The following is a 7,500-nucleotide window of genomic DNA, read 5'->3' on the forward strand; positions in this document are numbered from 1 at the left end:
TTTTTTTATTTTTTTTTTCTTTTTTGGTTTTTTTTCCGCTTTTTCTAATTTTTTTTTAATTTTTTAAAATTTTTTATTTTTCGTTTTTCCGATTTTTTTTTAATTTTTTTCCAATTTTTTTTCCAATTTCCTGTTCAATTTTTTTATTTTTTTTTCGATTTTTTTCCATTTTTTTTCCAATTTCCTGTTTATTTTTTAAATTTTTTTCTTTTTTTATTTTTCTTTTTTTTTTTTCCGCTTTTTCTAATTTTTTTTTAATTTTTTAAAATTTTTTATTTTTCGTTTTTCCGATTTTTTTTTCAATTTTTTTTCAATTTTTTTTCCAATTTACTGTTTATTTTTTAATTTTTTTAATTTTTTTTTAATTTTTTTCCAATTTTTTTCGAATTTCCTGTTTGTTTGTTTGTTTGTTTGTTTTTCCGGGTTCTTTTTTTTTTTATTATTATTTTTTATTTTTCGTTTTTCCGACCTTTTTTTCAATTTTTTTTTCAATTTTTTTCGATTTTCCTCTTCGTTCGTTCGTTCGTTCGTTCGTTCGTTCGTTCGTTCGTTCGTTCATTCATTCGGTTTCGCTCAACTACTCGCTTGACGAAAATATTCCTCGACGCGCCCGGCCGCTCGTTCCCTGGCGCGCGTGCGCAGGCCCGGCCCGGCCCGGCCCGGCCCGGCCCGGCCCGGCGGGGCCTTGCCAGGAGGGGGCTGTCGCCACGGGGTTGCGGGGGGAGGCAGGCCGATGGGGCGCACCCTCCGCCCCCCCCCACCCTCCGTCACCTCCCGGACTCACCTGGCGCGACCGTGCCGTCGTGACTCTCCGTCCCGGGTTCTTCAAAGCCGTGTTCTCCTCGCTTTTTGAAGCTGCCGCTCGCTCGTTCAAAGGCGGACGGACGGACGGACGGACGGACGGACGGACGGACGGACGGACAGACGGACGGACAGATAAATAAACAAACGACAAACAAAGGACGCGTCTTTCCCACGGTCGCTTTTCTTTTCGCTCCTCGATTCCTTCGCTCCCTCCCTCCCTCCCTCCCTCCCTCGCTCGCTCGCTCGCGGCGCGCGCGCAGGCCGTCCCCCCGCAGCCTCGACCCCCGACCCTCCCTCCCTCTCCCGGATTCCCCTCGCCAGGCCGTCTTCTGGCTTCTTTCTTTTTCATTCCCGTCCCTTCCCTCTCCACGCGTTTCTCCGCCCGTCGGTTCGCCCGCTCCTTGATCCTGCTCGGGCCCGGCAGGCCCTCGCCAGGCGCGGCGGGTCGTGCCGGGGTTGCTGGGCTACAGCTGCCGGCCGGCGCCTGAGCCCTTCCTTACCCTCCCCCCCCCACCCGCCCTGCTCACGCTCGCGCGCACGCAACCCCCCTCCCCGCGCACCCCCCGGCCTCGACCCCTGACCCTCCTGACCCCTCTTCCCAGGCAGGTGCTCCTCGCAAACGGATTTCTGCTTTTTTTTTTTTTTTTTCCTCCTAATTAATTCCTTTCTATTTTTGGCTTTCTAGTCTTCGCTTCCCTCGCTTTTTAAAAAAGTCTCATTACTTTCTCTTCCCGTTTGTCTGTTCAAATAAAACCTCTCCTCGCGCGTCCATTTCCTCGCTCGCTGGCGCGAGGGGGACGGGGGTTGCGCCGTGCCGCCAGAGCCTCCTCCTCCTCCTCCTCCTCCTCCTCCTCCTGTTCCCACCCCCCGCCCCCCACCGCCCCCGAGCTTCACCCCAACCCCGGCCTTTTACGCCGTGACGCGTTTTTCTGATTCCCGCTCTTTACGCCTGGTTTTCTACGGGCTCGCTCTCTCTCTCCTTTTTTGGTTTTGTTTTTCCTAGATCCCCTCTCTCTTTTCGCTTGGCCCTACTCCTTTGTCCGTCTCATCCCGATAGCTTTCCACCTACCCGTCCGCTCGCTCGCTTGCGGGCGCGGGTGGTCGCCACGGGGTGGCGGGCAGAGCTGGCGGCTGCCCGTCCGAGACAACCCCCCCCCCCCCCTCCACCCGCGGCCCCTCTCCCTACCGTCCCCCGTCCCCCCCCCACCGAGCACGCCACGCGTGATTTCGTCTCGACTGATTTTTTTTTTCCCTAGTTTTTTTTTTTTTTTAACGTTCGGCGTTCTCCTTCTTTTCCTTCCTTTTTCCCCCGCTCCCTGCTTTTTCGTTTTTAAGAACTTCCTAATTTTTATACGTTTTTCTAACGCGCTTTCGAATGTCTTTCTGTTTCTTCGCTGACGTATTTGCTCGGTCAATCCGCCTGCAGCACCCGTACGTGTTATTCCGGGTTTTTTCCACCCTGCTCTCAAAACCCCCCCCCCCCCCACCAGGGCCCCTCTTACTTTCTTCTCCAAGCCGCTGCCCGACCGTCCGACGTCCGTGCGAGCGCTCGTTTGCTGGCTCGTCGTCCGTTTCCTTCTTTTCTTCCTGGGGGACGTCGGCCGAGACCGCTGCGGGATTGGGGTTTTCCGTTACTCGTTTCCTTTCCCGCCTTTCCTTTCTTTTCCCGCCGTCCCTGCCCGTCCCCCACCACCCACCCGACTCCCGAGGGGAGAGGCGGGGGGGGCGGACCCGATGGCTCGGCCGGACGGCGGCCAACGCCGAGGCTCGGCGTGCGGCGCCCCCCCCATCCCCCCCCCCCCCCCCCCGCAACCTCCACCCCCCCCCCCCCCCCCCCGGCTCCGCCCCGCCCGATCGGCCCGGCTTTGTTCGTCTTTCCCGCCTTTTTTTGTTCTTTCGAATTTTCTCTCCCCCTGCCCTCCGGCGGGCCGGACCCGATGGCTTCGGCCGGTCCCCGCTGACCCCAGCCCCGCACGCGCCTTCTTTTCTTTCCGTTTCTTTCTCTCTCTTTTTTTTTTTTTTTTTTTTTTTTTTCCCCTTTGGGAGGGGTGGGGGTCTTCAGTTGAGTGGGGGGGGGGGGGGGGGGGGGGGTCCGGAGAGAGGCTCGGGGCGAGCCCGGCACCCGGACGAGTCGAACGAACGAATCCCAGACACGCACACCCACCCACCCGTACCCAGCCCCGGGACGGACGAGGCCGTTCCCCGCCGGCCTACCTCTGCCGCCGTCTCCCCGCCGTTACTTCTCCTCCCCGCGCCGACGCGAGCGGCCGTCCTCTCGCGAGCCCGCCGCGCTTTCCCGCCCGCTCGGCTCCGCGTGGGCGGGGACCCGCCGGCGCCTGCGCGCTTCCTCGAGAGGCCGCGTTCGCGGGTCCCCGGGGGGGAAGGGGGGGCGGGGGGGAGTCGGGGGGGAGTCGGGTGCGCGTGCCCAACACAACGGCGAGGGGAAAAGCGGCCCCCCCCCCCCCCCCCCCCTCCACAACCGACCCGACCCAACCCAACCCGTCACCCCCCCCCCCCCCAGCCTGCAAGCCGCGGGCGGGTTGGGTTTCAAATACCCGAGTCGAAACACCCGACGCGAAGAGTTACCGGGCCACCGAGCGAAAAGGAAACGCAACGAAAAGTGTCACACAAGCGAACGCGCACACAAACACAAGCCGGTGAAAAAAAATAAAGGAACGGACAGGCAAACGAACGCACGCGAGGCGAACGGGAACGGGCCTCCGCCGGTCCCCGGGCCGCGGCCGGACGCCCCTCGCAGCCGCCTCGGTCAGTCGCGCCTGCCGCCGAGCCGCGGAGCCGGACTACGCCCGGAACGGGCCGGGTCCGCCCTGCACCGACCGACCGACCGGCTCGGTCGCTCCGAGGCGGCGGCGGCGGCGGCGGCGGCGGCGGCGGCTCGGGTACGACGGAAGGGCGGCCCGGCCCCGGCGAGCGCCGACCCGCCCGGTCGCTCCGCGGCTGCGGCCGGACTGCGCGCCGTCTGCCCGACTCCGAGCGGCTCGGCCGGTCCGCGGCGGCGTGGAGAGGCGGCTGCCGGGCAGCGCGGCGCGGCGCGGCGCGGCACGGCACCGCACGGCGCGCCGGCAACGTCCACCCGGCTCCGAGCGGCGCGGACCGCAGGCGGAGGCGCCTACGGGTCGCTCCCGTCGCGGTACGGGAGCGGCGGAGAGCTCTACCCGTTTACGAGCGGCACGATCGCTCCGGGGCGGCGGCGGCGGCGGCCGCACGGGCACGCGGGACCGACCGACCCCGCCACGCGCCGCGGCGAACGGCGGACGCCGCTGCGCGCGGCGGCTCACGTACGCCGGACCGGTCGGGCCGGCCCCGGCGGAGGGGGGGAAACCGATTCGCAAGCTCGGCTCGGGCGAACGGCGGAGGCCGCTGCGAGGGCCGGCCGGCGCGTGTACGCCGGACCGGTGGGGCGGCCCCGGAGGGCGCCGACCGACCCGCTCGCTCCGCGCCGGAGTACGCCGGACCGGACGGGCCGCGCACGGCGTGGGCGGCGCGAGCCGGTCGCAGCGAGGCGGAGCCCTGACTGAGCACGGTCTATCCGGCTCCGAGTGACTCGGCCGGACTCCGCGGGGTGGTCGCTGCCGAGTCGGCCGGGCAGCGGCGGCACCGTCTACCCCGGTCCGACCGGCTCGCTCGCTCGGCTCGGGCGGCTAGAGGTCGCTGCCGTGCCGGCTGGGCAGCGGCGGCACCGTCTACCCCGGTCCGACCGGCTCGCTCGCTCCTCTCGGGCGGCTAGAGGTCGCTGCCGTGCCGGCTGGGCAGCGGCGGCACCGTCTACCCCGGTCCGACCGGCTCGCTCGCTCGGCTCGGGCGGCTAGAGGTCGCTGCCGAGTCGGCTAGGCAGCGGCGGCACCGTCTACCCCGGTCCGACCGGCTCGCTCGCTCGGCTCGGGCGGCTAGAGGTCGCTGCCGTGCCGGCTGGGCAGCGGCGGCACCGTCTACCCCGGTCCGACCGGCTCGCTCGCTCGGCTCGGGCGGCTAGAGGTCGCTGCCGTGCCGGCTGGGCAGCGGCGGCACCGTCTACCCCGGTCCGACCGGCTCGCTCGCTCCTCTCGGGCGGCTAGAGGTCGCTGCCTAGTCGGCTAGGCAGCGGCGGCACCGTCTACCCCGGTCCGACCGGCTCGCTCGCTCGGCTCGGGCGGCTAGAGGTCGCTGCCGAGTCGGCTAGGCAGCGGCGGCACCGTCTACCCCGGTCCGACCGGCCCGCTCGCTCGGCTCGGGCGGCTAGAGGTCGCTGCCGAGTCGGCTAGGCAGCGGCGGCACCGTCTACCCCGGTCCGACCGGCTCGCTCGCTCGGCTCGGGCGGCTAGAGGTCGCTGCCGTGTCGGCTGGGCAGCGGCGGCACCGTCTACCCCGGTCCGACCGGCTCGCTCGCTCGGCTCGGGCGGCTAGAGGTCGCTGCCGTGTCGGCTGGGCAGCGGCGGCACCGTCTACCCCGGTCCGACCGGCTCGCTCGCTCCTCTCGGGCGGCTAGAGGTCGCTGCCGTGCCGGCTGGGCAGCGGCGGCACCGTCTACCCCGGTCCGACCGGCTCGCTCGCTCGGCTCGGGCGGCTAGAGGTCGCTGCCGTGTCGGCTGGGCAGCGGCGGCACCGTCTACCCCGGTCCGACCGGCTCGCTCGCTCCTCTCGGGCGGCTAGAGGTCGCTGCCGTGCCGGCTGGGCAGCGGCGGCACCGTCTACCCCGGTCCGACCGGCTCGCTCGCTCGGCTCGGGCGGCTAGAGGTCGCTGCCGTGCCGGCTGGGCAGCGGCGGCACCGTCTACCCCGGTCCGACCGGCTCGCTCGCTCGGCTCGGGCGGCTAGAGGTCGCTGCCGTGTCGGCTGAGCAGCGGCGGCACCGTCTACCCCGGTCCGACCGGCTCGCTCGCTCCTCTCGGGCGGCTAGAGGTCGCTGCCGTGCCGGCTGCGCAGCGGCGGCACCGTCTACCCCGGTCCGACCGGCTCGCTCGCTCGGCTCGGGCGGCTAGAGGTCGCTGCCGTGTCGGCTGGGCAGCGGCGGCACCGTCTACCCCGGTCCGACCGGCTCGCTCGCTCCTCTCGGGCGGCTAGAGGTCGCTGCCGTGTCGGCTGGGCAGCGGCGGCACCGTCTACCCCGGTCCGACCGGCTCGCTCGCTCGGCTCGGGCGGCTAGAGGTCGCTGCCGTGCCGACTGGGCAGCGGCGGCACCGTCTACCCCGGTCCGACCGGCTCGCTCGCTCGTCTCGGGCGGCTAGAGGTCGCTGCCGTGTCGGCTGGGCAGCGGCGGCACCGTCTACCCCGGTCCGACCGGCTCGCTCGCTCGGCTCGGGCGGCTAGAGGTCGCTGCCGTGTCGGCTGGGCAGCGGCGGCACCGTCTACCCCGGTCCGACCGGCTCGCTCGCTCCTCTCGGGCGGCTAGAGGTCGCTGCCGTGCGGCTAGAGACTTGCGTGCAGGTCTACCCCGTTTCGGCGAGTCTTGGCGTCCGTGGCGTGGTGGGGGCGCTGCAGCTCCGGAGCGGCCAGAGGCGTCGCTCTAATTTTCTGCCTCCAGTTACGTCGAGGTAAACGTCGGCTGCTGTCGGCGCCTTTGCCGGTAGTCGGCGCCAACAGCTGCGGAGCTTTTTTTTCGGATGCCTTTCCTTTTCGTCGGTAGGAGAGAGTGCGGACTCTGCTCCTGAGACGGTGGTGAGCGGGCGCTCGCGAGCTGGGTTGACCGGCCGGGCAGAGAGGAAATGTGCGGCGGCGGCGGCGGCGGCTTTCTCGGGCGTCGGTTCGTTCGATCGACCCCGGTCGCTTCGGTGTGTCCTTGGCGCCCCGTCCCGCCGCTCGCTGGTGGTCTAACGGCGGTCTCTCGGGCGAGCAGCGAAAAAAAGCCGGGCGAGGCCAGAGAGCGTGCGGAGGGAAAACCGGCTCCCGCGTCACCAGGGCGAACCCGAGAAGGCGAGAGAGAGCGCGAACGGGAGGAATCCGACTAGCGCGCCGCCGGGGCGAAGCGGAGCAGGCGAGAGAGAGAGGGAGAGCCCCGAGAGGAAGGCGAGAGAGAAAGCAAGCGAGCGCGGAGAAGAAGGGCACGGGCCGGCGTGCCGGCACCCGAAGGTAGAAGGGCCGGGGGCGCCCCCGGGGAGGTCCCGCCGTAGGCGACGGTGGCAGGCGGGACCCGGAGCTCGTCGGCGGTCGTGGCGGCGGCGCCTCGTTCTCGCCTCGTTGTCCTTTCGCACCGCATCCTCACTCGCACGCGGGAGCCCAACCCGATCCCCCGGCGCTCCTCGGGCACGTCGGAGAGGCTTCCCGGCGGGCCGGTCCAAACCCGCTCCCCGACTCGTTCGAGGCGGCGTGGGGCGGGCCGGTGTTCAGGCACGGGCGAGCACCTCTCGTCGGACGTTGCCCACGCACACCCGCCTGCACGTGCGCGCGCGGTCTTTCCGCCGCGCCCCCGGGAAGGGCTCGCGCCTTCCCCCTCTCCCCCCTCTTCCCCCCCACCCCTCTTTCCGTGCATCGATCGATGAGGCCATTCGGGTCGCGTCGGAGAGGGCCCCCGGCGGGCCGGCACTTCCGCGCTCCTTTTCCCGTGGAAGCCGCGGCGTCGTCCGGTGTTCAGGCACGGGCGGCCTCCTCTCCGGTTCGCTTCCCGCCGTAGGCGAGGCGAGACGCTCGCCCGCCCGGGCCGGGAGCGGCGGGCGGCCGCCGCTCCGCGCCCAAGGAAAGGCTCGTCCGACCGAATCCAGCC

The sequence above is a fragment of the Lagopus muta genome, chromosome 30 (assembly GCF_023343835.1).
Source record: "Lagopus muta isolate bLagMut1 chromosome 30, bLagMut1 primary, whole genome shotgun sequence".
Taxonomy (NCBI): domain Eukaryota; kingdom Metazoa; phylum Chordata; class Aves; order Galliformes; family Phasianidae; genus Lagopus; species Lagopus muta.